Here is a 15210-nt window from a genome sequence, read left to right on the forward strand (position 1 = left end):
ATGTAATTGAAGGTAAACACGTCACATGACAAAGTCCTTGATCCATTCAGTGGCTCGACGATGTCTGGTCCCACGACGAACACCTGGGGTAATAACTTGTGGAGGCATTTGTTTGACAGGGTTATTTTTATTTTATTTTTTATTTTTTTATTTTTTTGTATACTGAATCGAGGCTCGTGAAAGAGCTAACATTTACTTCATAAACAAATCAACCAGACAAACAAAACACACAAAAAGAGGGAGCGGAAAACAAGATGGGGAGAGAAGGGGAAGCACACAAACACAACATTTGAGAGCAGGGAGATGTGTGGAAGGGAGAGGGCTTGGGGGGAGGAGGCGTGGGAAGGGGGGGGGGGGGGGGTGGAGGGAGAAGTATAAAACACAAGGACACCAAAGACTTCCAGGACAGAAGTTGGTATTTCAAAAAAGTGGAATTGGGGTGAAATTAGCGGGGGTAGAAAAGATCAAGGTTTTGGATGGGGGAAGATAAGAGATGGTGGTGAACAGCAGTTTTAAAGACCTGGAGGGTGGAGTGGGATTGAAGAGAGTGAGGGAGTTTGTTCCAGAGGCGGGAGAAAAGAGGAATGAAGGAGTGAAGGTGAGCAGAGAGTCTTGATTTTGGCAGTTTGACCATAAGAGGGTTGCAGGCAGATCTTGTGCGACCTGGAGGAATATTTGCGGGACAGAGCCCAGAGAGAGCTGGGGGGGCAAGGCCAGAGAGGAGTCGGTAGAAGATGGTCGGTAGGAGTCGGTATGTGCATGATAATCCTCAAAACCTGTCATACTTTCTGCAGCAAGTCCATTTGGGGTCTGCATTGCAGGTGCGAGATGAATTGCATGCCACACTTTCCCACCAGAGAGTCTGTAGGTAGTAGGACCTCTCTGTTCACTGATCTTGAGGGGTTGGGTAAACTTGGTTTGTCCTTTCTTGTGAAGTCCAGGTTTCCGAACTCGCACGAAAGAACCACATTGAAAGGTGGAAGGTTTTGCTCCCCGGCACTTGTCTGTGTATTGTTTAGAGTTCTCTTGTTTCTGTTGAACGCAGCGTCTCACATACTCGAGTCTTGCAGAAGGTACGCTGATTTGACGGTCCCCAATGTGCAACTTGGTGTGCAGTGTACGTCCATGCAGAAGTTCAGCAGGAGTCTGATGAGTTGTTGCATGTCTTGTAGCTCGATATGTTTGCAAAATGTCGGGTATGAATGATTTACAGGGCTTCCCTTCGTGGTTTGCAGTGTGTAAACAGTCTTTAAGCACTCGGTTGAAGCGTTCTATCTCCCCCATTGGCTTGTGGGTAATAGATAGAACTACGGCAGTGCTTGATGTTTCTTTCCTGCAGGAATGTTTCAAACTCAGTTGAAACAAATTGAGATCTATTGTCAGAGATAAGTCCCTGCGGGTTTCCTTCCCGACTGAATACTGTAGTCAGGAACTTGATAACTGTAGAAGATGTTACTTGGGACGTAAAGGCTACTTCTGGCCATTTCCTGAAGTAGTCAATTAAGGTAATGGCCTCGCGACAGTCCATTTGGCCGTTATCAAGTAGTCCCACAATATCGATGGCAAGTTTTTCTCATGCAGCATTAGGGAGAGGAACTGGTTGCAAAGGTGGAGCCCGAGTGACAGCCGTTTTATCATGCATTTGGCAAGTAATACACGACTTAATGGCAACTTCTACTTGGGAGTCCATCCCTGGCCACCAGTAGAGGTCACGCAGCCTTTATTTAGTTCTTACAATTCCTTGATGCGCATCATGGGCAAGCTGGATTAATTTGGGTTGAAGTTGTGTCGGCACTATCATACAGTAAGTGCCACAAAATAGGTAAGCCTCATGTACAGCCAGTTCATTCTGAATGTGAAAGTAGGGAAGTACATTTGGGTCAATGCCCTTTGCATTGCAAGGCCATCCTCTGGAGATGTATCTTAGCACCCTCTGTAGAATAGGGCATCTATTACAAGCTTCCTTGAATTGTTCCACAGGTACAGCAGAGAAGTCACCGGACACTAAAGCCACCATTTCTACATCCGGTTCGTGTTAAGGCTCTGTCATGGGGAGTGGTAACCGAGATAAACAGTCTGCAGTCACATTTTGATGGCCAGGTTTGTATAAAATTTCATAGTTAAACGACAGTAAGTGTGCACACCAACATACAATTGTCATTCCAGCTCGACCAAGACCGTTCAAAGCCAGTAGTGTGGTCAGTGGACTGTGATCTATACGCAGGATAATTTTCCGACCCCACAGGTAAGTACGCCATTTCTCAGTTGCCCAGACACAGGCAAGTGCTTCTTTCTCTACTGTAGAGTACTTGCGTTCGCATTCCGTGAGCGTTTGTGAGGCGAATGCTACTGTTTGCTCTGTATAGTCCTCAATAAGTTGTATGAGCACAGCTCCGAGTCCATAATCAGACGCGTCTGTGGTCACAAGGGTGGTCAGAGTAGGGTCAAACAAAGCAAGTGCAGGATTTTATCAATTTTTTTACCCTTTACAATTGAGTGTGTGCAGAATCGGTCCAGGAGAAGTCAGCATTCTTGCGCAGTATGACATGGAGTGGCTCCACGACTGCCACATAATTTGGAATGAATTTGGAATACCAAGAAGTAAAGCCCAGAAAAGAACGCAGAGCAGATGCATCCTTTGGGGGTGGTACTTCTGTTATTGCCACCACATGTTCTGTGATTAGACTCATGCCCTTTCCTGAGATCATGTGACCCAGAAAAGAAAGTTCAGCCTTTCTAAAATGGCATTTCTCATAATTCAGTTTTAAGCCTGCTTGATCAATACGATTCAAGACAGTTTGGAGGCGTTCCTCATGTTTCTCAGGGGACAAAGTGTACACAATTATACCATCTAGGTAACACTGGATGCCCTTCTGTCCAGCTAATATCTGTGACATCATTCGCTGAAATGCACTAGGAGCAAAAGCAAGACCATAAGGTACACGGCAATATCGGAAAAGTCCCTTATGTGTTACGAAAGCTGTAAGGTCTCTGCTTTCCTCATGCAAGAGCACTTGATGATATGCACTCTGAAGATCAAGAGTAGAGAACATTCTCGCTCCACGAAGTTCTGCGAATACCTCCTCAATATGTGGGAGCGGATGACTGTCTACTAGGATCGCCTTTTGGGTTCACAAAGATCCACATACAGTTGTATACCTGTTTTTTATGCGTAACAATAGGTGAAACCCATTCAGAAGAGTAAATTCTCTCAATGATACCTGCTTCTTCAAGTGTTTTCACTTCTTGTAAGACAGCATCACGGAGAGCAAAAGGTAAGTGGCGAAGCTTCTGCTGGATTGGCACTGCATCAGGCCTTGTCTTTACTCTGTGTACAAATCCTTTTGCATCACCTAGAGTTCCAATGGAGTTAGGATTATATGTCCGACAAGCCGATGTTTGATGAACAGAGGTACTTAGCACTGGTGCAGGAGTAACACATCCATTAACAATATTCAGTCTGAGAGCAGTGAAAAGGTCCATGCCAAGTATAGGTGTTCCAGAAGACACAATGAAATCAGCAGCCACAGAAACATGGTTGTGTCACACCAGTACGTGTAGATAAACAACCACTGTGATGGATTTTTTTCAGATAAGTCAAGTGTAATTTTGGTTCTGTAAGAAGTGCACCCTTGAAATGCTCCAGGTAGGTAGACTCTGAAAGTATTGAAACAACTGAACCTGTGTCCACCAGTAATTTAGTTGAGCATGCCTGTCCATCAGGTGTGCAAAGACAAACATCACAAAATAAGTTCCTTCAAATTTGTTCAGCAGCATTTGTGTTTATGCTTAAGACAGTCACATCTGGCACAGTCACATCACGCACTTGGTAATTGTGGTCTTTACTGTGACATACTTTAGCAAAATGTCCAGTTTTTACCACACTGCCTGCAATTTACATCTTTTGCAGGGCATTTGGGGTAATTGGCTGAGCGAATTGCAGATCCACAACGATAACAGGTACCCTCTTGGCTACCTGTCGAGCCTGTGAAAATTTTGGCTTGGCAGGTTCATTTGATGTGTCACTGTGTATGGGGTCGCGTCTGTATTGCTCTGCTCTGGTACGTGCAGGTATTGTATTTACCTCCTGAAAGGACGTTGATGTGTGGTATGTAATCGCTTTCCCTTCTGCCATGGCTGATTCGATTTGTCCCGCCATCACAAGGGCTTTCTGCAGGTTCCAAAAGCAAACGTTCATGGATGCGAGCTAAGAGTTTTTTTTCCACGAGCTGATCTCATATCATTTCATCAGACAGATCTCTAAACTCGCAATTAACCGCAATCTACCGTAAAGCAGCAACGGACTGAGCAGTCGATTCACCCGGTCTTTGCGCTCGTTGACGAAACTTATAGCATTCGAAAACAACGTTCACTTTTGGCATAAAAAAGCTGTTAATGCAGTGAGGGCAGCAAGGTATGTGTCCTCAGCAACTGGTAGAGTATAGAATAAACGCTGCCCTTCAGCTCCTAGGCGGTGTATAAGCAATGTGCGCTCCCTCGCATCAGAAAGTGCGTCGTCATTTATCACCAGGATGAAGTTCTCCAACATGCGCATCCATGAGGTAAAAGGTATCGAAGGCTCACCTGGACTTGGTGGGAATGCAGCAGGTGGTGCAAGAGCGAGGTTGTATAACACTATAACTCCATTACTGTTGTAACAATATAACTATAACTCTATAACACTATAATATAAGAAGACTCCCATCCTCGTCGCCAATATGTTGTATAACAATGACAGCCCACAAGCAGGTTCTTCAGGTCAAACGTTTAATGGCGTCTCCTTCTCCACTCCTCGCCCAGCTCGTACACGTCACTACCGGTCACGCCTCATCCTTTGCGGTTCATCATGCATTCATTAATATTCATGTAACTCCCAATACCACAGTAATCTAACGAAAAACACAATCACTTTTTTATCGCGCCATTTACATTCAATTCACACCGTGCACCACACGCTACTTCCGGGATAGACGCGCTACTTCCGGGGACAAAGGAATGACATTAACTGTCATAATAACCTGAAAACATGAATGTACACGATTAAACTAATACATATTAGTAATTACTGAAAACCAATGTCAATTTTGTACATTTACTATGGCGTTCTGGTGCAAGGAAGACCGGAGATTGTGTGAAGGATTGATGTGGGAAGAAGCCAAATGATGGTAGACGTGATGTCAACCTGCTATTTGTCTTCTTAAGTTACTCAGTTTCTGAGGTGTGGGCTTATTAAAGCTTGTGTAAATTAAACGAACAACAGTTTCCTGGTGTGGAAGAACGTTTTATTGGCGATGAGGAGAATCGTGGCTCCACGATTGTTTGACATTGGTGATGAATACAATCCTGCACAGCGATGGAGAAAATGGCGACGAGCTTGGAGCATAACATGGCCGCTGCAAACATCACCGAGAAGGAACAAAAACGTGATGTCAGATATCTACTTTGCAAACCTGATATGAACAACAACATCATAGAGGCTGTTAATGTGATTTACAAAAATCATTCTCGGCAAACTTCAAACGAGCTGCCTGTGTGGAAACAACGCAATACAAAATCTGAAGACATCATGAGAAGTGTCAGCAACTCCAAATGTTGCTCTGGCTGTGGAGCTACAGGTCACCTAATAATTTCAGCCAAGTTAGCATGGCGTGAAACCAACAAATCCGTTCGGATACTTCAAACTCACAAGATCTCCCTCTGCGATTTATGTGTACAGCTTCTGAAGATGCTCATAGGGAAAGTTGTCTTTAATTGCATGGACCGCCGACTGGGAATGGACTTCATATTAATGGTCAAAATTGATGATATTCCTGTGAAAATGATTATTGATTCCAGGGCTTCTGTCGATCTATTGATTATGTCAAGATGGCCACCACTACACTCTATCCAAATCAGCCACTACTATCTTAACATATGGTTCAAACACTCCTCAACCTGTTCAGGTGGCCGACATAGTGTGGGCTGATACAGACGATACAGGATCTTTGTTCGGGTGCACATCGGCCATCTAGCTTGGGGTGCTAACTGCCAGCCCACCTGTTCAACCTGTGGCGTTACAAATGACCAATATTCCAATCATTCCATGGGGTTGGGGGGGGGGGGGCATCCATGATGTCCTATGTGGTCCATTAATGTTCCCGATGGCCAGAAGCCACAGACATTTGAGGCCTCACAACTGTATATTCCACCCATGGCTTGCCACATTAAATTGTATCAAACAATGGACCTCAGTTTCAGTTCCGAGGTCAAACAGTTTTGTAGCATTCATGGAATTGAACATAACCAAATTATACCTTATTGGCCTCAAGTCAACTTCTGTGCGGACAAACATGAAATATGTCGTGCATTGCACGATACTTGTGAAATCCATAAAATATGTTGTTGGCCTATGAAGACCACAAAAATAATTGGTGGTACTTGAATTCAGTGACCTGGTATGCAAATCCTCTTAAAATTTCAAGTTAATCAGATGAAAATTGAGGATTTTAGAAATGTGGCCTATGTTGACCTTTTGGCCTATGTTGACCTCAAACATAGTTGGGGGTTGAATTCAGTGACCAGATAGGCAAATTTCCTCTTCAAATATCAAATTTCCATTTCCTTTCCTATCTAATACTCATAGATAGGCCTCTTCAAATTTCAAGTCAATTGGATGAAAATTGAGCATTTTAGAAATATGACAAAGTTGGTGACCTTTCAGCTATGTTGACCTATTGGTCTTTTGACCCCAAACACAATAGGCTTTTTATTTATGACCAACTCTACGATTTGGTGAAGTTTCATGCAGATCGGTTGAAAATTGTGACCTGTAGGTGACTGAAATAAAGACAGACAGACAAACAAACAGACAGACATGAAAAATCACTCACAGAGTGACACTTTGGGAAAGAGAACAAAATAGAATGGCACTCAGTAGAGCATCCTTTTGACCTCACAAATAATTGGTAGTTGAATTATATGACCTGATATGCAAATCGCCTTCAAATTTTAAGTTAATCGGATGAAAATTGACAATTTTAGAAATTTGGCCTATGTTGACCTAAAAAATAGTTGTTGGTTAGTTTCGGCAAGCTGATATGCAAATTATATTCAAATTTCAAGAAAATCGGATGAAAATTGAGGATTTTAGCAATTTGAAATGGTTGTTGAGCTTTGGCCTATGTTGACCTTTTGGCCTATGCTGATCTCAAAAATAGTTGGTGGTTGAATTCAGTTCGCTGATATGAAAACCATATTCAAAGTTCAAAGTCAATCGGATGAAAATTTAAGATTTTAGAAATTTGAAAAAAAGTGATTGACCGTTGGCCTATGTAGACCTTTTGACCTCAAAGATATATAGGATTTTGTCCGACCACGAACTCTACCATTTGGTGAAGTTAGTGGAAGATCGGTTTAAAATTGTGACCTGTAGGCAAGCATAAGTGAGTGTACAGACTCAAACACAAACCCACACACAAACCGAAGTGATCAACATACTTGTCAAAAAAAAAAATTGCCAAGTAACAAACAGACAGAATAACGCACAATAACAACCAATATACTTGAAAAATCTTCGATTTTCACAAGTAACAAACAAAGACAAGCGGATCCAAATGCAATACCCTCTCTTTTGGCGAGGGTGAAAAGGACAACTTCACTCCAACGGGTCCCGAGAACTACAAGAAATGTTATAACCTACACAGGCCACACTAACTTAACATAATAGGTAATTCATATGCCCTCGGTCACTGGGATACAAAGTGTAAACTGTCCAGCCTGGTTGAGGTATGCACTCTACTGAGTGCCGTTCTAGTTTTTAGCTCACCGAGAACGAAGTTCAGGGGAGCTTATGCGATAGCGCGTCGTCCGTCAGTCCGTCCAGCCATCCGTAAACACTTGAAACTGCTTCTCCGAAACCGCTGATGGGATTGCGACAAAATTTGGCACAAATTATATTTGTTGTGTTGTGACTAAAGTTTGTTCACGGCATTAAAACGATCGGGGTAAGGAGGGTCAAAGTGGATCCAGGTTTGACCCACCAAAATAAGAATTTGCTTTTTCCTCTGAAACTACACTATTTCGATGAAACTTGACCACAACCTTCATCACCCATGATGTACCAAAGTTTATTCACGGCATTAAAAAAATCTGCCTCTTTGGAGGTCTACGGGGGGGTCAAAGTGGGTGCAGGGTTGACCCCCCAAAATAGGTATTTGCTTTCTTCTCGGAAACTACACATGCAATTCTGATTAAACTTCACCACAACCTTCATCATCCGTGATGTACCAATGTTTGTTCAAGGCACTGGAAAAATTGGGGTCTGAGGAGGTATACGGGGTGGGTGGTGTGGGGGTTGCTCCCCAAAATAGGTTTTTTTTTTGTTTGTTTATTTAAAGTCTTATGATTATGTGAGTATGATTCTATATGCTGCCCTGTCTTCTAGCAACCATTGAAATTGGTTGAAAATACCTTTAGTCAGTGCAGTATACTGTTTATTCTTCCAGGTGAGCGCCAGGGGTATTTCCCCTATGTTTTATTTATATTTGAAATTGATTCAATTCACTTTGCTCACTACTATTTTGTTGGCATGCTTAACTTGTTTTCATATGCACACCTATAAATATAAACATATTGCAGCCTTTGGTTGTGTTGTGTACAAATAATGAACAAACTTCACCAGATTACCACCATCTTGTTAAAAATAGTACTTTTTAAACAAGGTGATCATAAGGTATGTTTTTTTATGCCTCCACCGACGAAGTCGCCGCAGGCATTATGTTTTTGGGTTGTCGGTCCATCCTTCCGTCCGTCTGTACGGACTAAACACCGTTTTTCTCAGCAACCATATGTCCGATGGAGACGAAACTTTCAGGGTAGGAGTGACACCCATGCAGAATGCTTTTATGATCATTGTGACGTCATAGGTTACGTGGAATGGTAGCCATCTTGAATTAAAAGCAAATAATTTAAAAAAATTATTGGAAACCGCTGAATGGAAAAATTTGAAGCATGGCACATTTTCAAGTACTCCCAATGGGCAACAAAAGCATGATAATGATTACAACATAGGTGAAGTGGTATACCAGCCAAAAATGTTTTAATCTAATTCCTTGTCCTAAAAATCTGAAATTGCATGCACATGATCTATCATCCATTTGTATTGAAATATTACATTTATGACATCATAGGTCACATGGTTTGGCAGCCATATTGGATTGAAGGAAAATATAAAATCGCTCACCCTATCAATCGCTCACCTATATCTCTGAAACCGCTCACCCTATCGATGCAAAAGCTTACAAATATAATGTAACAGCACTGTTGCATATAGTTTAAAATGATGATGTCGTAGATCACGTGGTTTGGCAGCCATCTTCGATAGAAAAACGAACCTCTTCCGATCAACACGAAACTTCACAAACGTGATCCCCTACCCATACATATGCAGAGTGTACATTTTAAAGATCATATGCCATGTGGTATGGCAGCCATATTAGCTTGAAAGCCGATATTTAAAAAAATCCCTTCTCTGAAACTGCTTCACCGATCGATGTGAAAATGTGATACTTGAAAACAGCAGAAGGGATTTAAATCAAACTTGTTTATTTTTAGGACAGTGAATGAGGGCATCTGCCATCTACCCGTTGTGGGACTATGCAGAGGCATATTGGCGACACAGTCGCATTGTTCTAGTTTATATAACTGACCAGCCAAAACATAATTTAGTTTATTTGACAACTTAAGCTCATTATACCTGGTATTATATGACAAGTGAACCTTCCTTTTATATTTTAGTCTATCATTTACTTTGAGTTGTAAAGGCACGTTTAATTTGTCTTGACTAACCAAGTTACAGTAGTAGATACTTGAAGAGCCTGCAGTAATGAACTAATCAACAGGAAACTTGTCGTTTGTAACAAATCTACTAAATGAGTTTGATGTGAAAGTGAAACTTCCACAATAATTTTGGCTTTTTTTTTTTTTGGAAGTGCAGTTTTATTGCTGATAACAATACTGGATGGATGCACATTAACTTTGATAAGAGTACTGTATACGAGTATAATGTGAATAATCATTTTTGTCTTGTCCAAATAGACGTTTTGATGTCTATGATGCATTGATGCAAGTCCCACAAGTCTGATGTTTACTTTTCAAACTCTCCTCTACTTCACAGTCATTGCCATCACTGCCTTGCTGTTTGCCCTCCCATTGCTCAGGCAACTCTATTTTCTGTTGCTATCTTTCCCGCTTTCTCTCAAACACAAGGGAGTGCATGCAGCAGGAAGTTGGCATCTTTACTGCGGACATTATGTGCTGTGATGGGGATGTTGAGTGCTTGTGCACTCGACAAGATGAATTTATACCAGTAATATAGCAGACATAAACGTTACTTTGGTGACTCCCATGAGCGATTCAAATACTCTGTGGATCATAATTCGATTCTTTCATATTAAAAGCACTTTGTAAATGTTTCCCATTTGTCTCTGACTGTTGTTTCTAGCTTTTTAAAAGAAGCTTAAAAAACTCAGCACGGTAACGAAGGAGTTTCCTCATAAAGTTGGTACAGCCAATCATCGTTATCTACCAAAAAAGAAAACTTTTAATTGCAGTTTCAGCTGCAGTGAAGAGTTGCTCAATGTAACTGTAAACATATCTTCATCCACTGCAGGATGAAGACCTCCCTCGATTCTTGTTAAGAGGTGTTTGTCATACTTGTGCCATGCTTGAGAAGTCTGGGTTGCCAAGAAATGGCAGGAATTTGGAATTTGAGATCTTTAGATAACTCTCCTATTTATTTGTCGAAAAACATCAAGGGATCTTTAACATTCACCAGCAAATCAATGTTAGCAGATGCGTCCCCGGTTTAATGTCCATCTGATCGGCATGGCACACACACTGATTCACTGCTCCACCTGTCAAGCACCAATCCGACAGTTTTTAATCAGGTCGGTAATTGAAACCAAATGCGACAGGTTCGAGGCAAGTGTGCCAAGTCATTCAATATCATATCATTGAGCATTTAAAGTACTCTTAAAAGATTAGCAGTGCAATTGGGGAACACACATTTAATGCGCTATTCAAATATTAACTCGACACCTCTCATCCACGTCACCCTCTGCCACGGTTATATCAGAAGAAGCTGATTCGTCAAACGGTCACGGATTGTTTAACCCCAACATTCAAAAATTAGGTTATGCTACTTTTTTAGGGAGGCACGCACCGTGCCAGCTGACGGGCTTCATTAATCTTTAATAATAATTTTTATTCGATATTGATTAGATTTTTAAGTCTTTCATCACGAGTATTACTCAACCCAAACAAAGCCAATGGAAATCTGACGCAACAAACCCTGGCAGTTTATTATCAGCAGAAGCCGTACAGGCCTGATATCAGGCCCACCAGAAAACCAAGATGGCGGCCATATTATTCTGTCTGGGTGCCATTGGTGGGTGGATTCGAACAGAGGGGAGACACCGAATAAAACACAGACGGATTTGCTTACTGAAAACCATACCTTACACACAACAGACACATGGAGGAGAATAGAAAGACAGGAAAAAAAAAAACCACCGTTTTAGAGGCCATTTTTCCCCGCAAGCGGGGGTTGGCCTTTTTCGGGAACCATGGTTGTTGTTGTTTTTTTGGTCCCCTTTTTGAAGCAATGTTTTACGGCCGGATGCCCTTCCTGACGCCAACCCTTTTTGCCGCCTTTAACGACAAACAGGGAATTACCAGTGAACTGGTACTCAATTAGCCGACCTCAGAAGGATGAACAGGCTGAGTCAACCCCCCTGGCGTTAATTCAGCGATCGACCAAGATTCGAACCCAGGATCCTAGGATCCTAAGCCGGCACCCTAGCCGCTAGCCCAACACCAGGGATAGAATAGAAATAGAAAGATAGAATAGAAATAGGATAGAATAGAAAGACAGGAAGAGAAGGGAAAATGAAAATAATATGAGTGGATGCAATGCTGTTGCAGAGTGCATCTTGTTTCCTCGACGAGTGCTCAGCACGTCGAATCGACGTGCTATGGATTAGTCAATGATGTGACTTCCCCAGCTGTGGATGAATGACAAAAGTCTTTCAGCTCCGCAACCGAGATCCCTGCGGTTCACTGAGAATGACCCTCTGTCCTTCTGCCAATGTCAATCTCCTTCTCACTCAGTTCCCGTTCACCACCTTCCGTTCCGATAACTCAAAATCTGATTGGCCCAGATATGCATGAACCAACTAATCGACACACGAATGTCATGCAGGCTACATCATGAAGGGCAATTGGTCATTACGAACTGTTACATTGCATACTTCCCAGACAAACCTTCAGAGTTCAAATCCATTGGTCATGACCATGAGTCAGCCAATGCACGTGGGTCTGGCCACGTGATGTCCCACACATCACATTATGTGGAAAAGGTCTGTTCAAAAATTTGACTCAGCACAAGGCTGTGGAATAGCATCATTGGCTGAGGGTGCGGATGTGCTGCTGATGCAATGCCCTCTGTAGCTTCGGGCAAGAATTTGTAATTTGTGCAGGGTGCCAGAAATAAACTGGCCTATTCTTCACGAAGCACACCGTTTGGATCCCTAACATACACCATCTAATGCCAACGGATGCGCAGATCACAGTTTAATGTCCAGTACCATGGATGGGACACACATTGATGAATTTCCCAAAATGAGAAACACCAGGATGACAGTTTATAGCTCGGCCGAGATTTGAACCCAGGCTAGACCATTCAGAGGCTAGCATAGGAGCAGGCATACCTCTAGCCTAAAGATACACCAATTCTGGGAGAATTATCCCATCTCTAATTGTGGGGGAATCAATACATGTGTAAAGATGGGTTATTCACTTGTTATTTAGAGGTAGTGAAGAACTCCTTCCTTTTGGACTGACGAGTTAATTGAAAACCATCAATTTGTAGAAATTATGTGTGTGAATTTCTACTCATGTGTGGCCATACGGTGGTTAAATGCTTGCATTACTCACTCTGTTATGCTCAACGAGCATGGCAAAACGGGAGTAAAGGTGGATGTTCCACCGAGATGCAGCCATGCTCCCCAGAAACGGGTCGAAGGTCTCGGCAGGTAAACTCGTAGTGAAATGTTGATTTTCAAGAGACAAAAATACCAATGCTTCGGGGTGACCAGAGTGGTGGTTAAACAAAATAGATATTCCACCAGCAAAAAGCGATCTAAAATGGCGGAAGAAGAAAAATAACCCCGGGAAGTAGAAAGGTTCGTCGGGTTGTCGTGAACAGCGAGCGGGTGGTGAAGTAGCACCCTGCTGATAGTCACAAGGGAAACCAACGAACAGTGAAGTACAGTATTCACTAAACTCCACATTATCGTGCCTTTTAGCTCCAACCACATTGAGAGAAGAAAGACTGCATAAAAAAACTTTCCTCTTCACATAATAGCCCATAATGTCAAAGTGGAATTTTTAATATTTTTTTTCGAATTTTTTTACAAAATAATTAAAAATGAATTACAGAAATATCTAATTTACATAAGTATTGTCGCATCCGTGGCCAATGAAGACCAGCCTCAGACGGATAGCCGATCGGTTAACTCTGAGGCAGCAGTTCAAACTTGGCAGTATCTTTTTGACGTGTGCGGGATGTGAAGGAACTGAGGTCTTACCTGTACGACGGCCCACGGGGTTAATCCTAACCCCACAACAAAGAAATGAACACCACAAATGAAAAGCAACAATAAAGGATTTAATGAAAATAAAGCAAGGAAATAAAATGAATGATGAGCATAAACAAGGCTTACCAAGCATCGTCAAAACGGGTAGGCCGCACCCAAATTAGGCCCGCTCTCAATCTTTCTCTCTCTCTCGAACACAAAGGAGTTGCAAACCGATACACTGACGACTCACCACAATTCACTCACTCACCGCAGGCAGGTTGGTGGTCTTTCCGTCTTCTACCGACTCCTCTCTGGCCTTGCCCCCCCAGCCCTCTCTGGGCTCTGTCCCCCAAATATTCCGACAGGTCGCACAAGATCTGCCTGCAACCCTCTCATGGTTAAACTGCCAAAATCAAGACTTTCTGCTCACCTTCACTCCTTCATTCCTCTTTTCTCCCGCCTCTGGAACAAACTCACTCACTCTCTTCAATCCCACTCCACCCTCCAGGTCTTTAAAACAGCTGTTCACCACCATCTCTTATCCTCCCCCATCCAAAACCTTGATCTTTTCTACCCCCGCTAATTTCGGTCCCCTTGTGTTTTATACCTCTCCCCCCCTCCCCTCCCCTTCCCATGCCTCCTGCCCCCAAGCCCTCTCCCTCCCACACTTCTCCCTGCTCTCAAATGTTGTGGTTGTGTGCTTCCCCTTCTCTCCCCATCTTGTCTTCCGCTCCCTCTTTTTGTATATTTTGTTTGTCTGGTTGATTTGTTTGTGAAATAAATGTTAGCTCTTTCACGAGCCTCGATTCAGTATACAAAAAAAGAAAAAAAAAGAAAAAAGAAAAAAAAAGCTGCATGCGGCGGCCATGACGCCACACCCAAATCACAACAGCGAGCAGGGGGGCGAGAGAGAGAATGAGAAAGAGCGAGAGTGAGAGAGAGAGAGAGAGAGAGAGAGATTCTTCTTCCTCCTCTCCACGATCGCCCATGAGCCAGGAACAGCCAAGCCAGGGACAAAAGGCATCCGCAAATCGCACGGACAAAGGAAAATGGTGCCTTCTTTCTTTGTGCCAACAGACCGACAAAGCGACATTCTGCCTGATTCTTCCTCTTCTCCTCGCTCTCGAACCTTCCATCTCTCTGACGTCACACTCTGTCCAATGCCCTTGTTCCACCCATCGCTCCATGGTCGGCCTCGACAAATGACGAAGCTTGGGGTGTGGTCTTCCAGCCATGAGTTTCCACGCCCCTCGTCCCACTCTGAGGGTGTGGCCTTGTTGCTTAGTCGGTTGGTGGGGCAGGGTTAATTGTCCGATCGGGAATGTTCGGCACTCTGACGGCATTATGTCAGTTGTCGTGGTTTAATGGAGTGCTCGTTTGCATGGCTGGCCAAGTGAATGTAGATACATAAGGAAAAATCACAGGAGGCAAGTATAAAATGGGAAATTAATCTTAAGCCCTATTTAACTAACACAAAACCACCCTCCGTGTGGTGACACATAAACAACCTTAAGCTCACAGGTTCCCTGATTATGTACATCGAGATGTCTTCTACACGTCAGACGGTCCATGCTAATCTATACATTCCTAACTC

The sequence above is a fragment of the Myxine glutinosa genome, chromosome 2, assembly GCF_964187855.1.
Source record: "Myxine glutinosa chromosome 2, kmMyxGlut1.1, whole genome shotgun sequence".
Lineage (NCBI taxonomy): Eukaryota > Metazoa > Chordata > Myxini > Myxiniformes > Myxinidae > Myxine > Myxine glutinosa.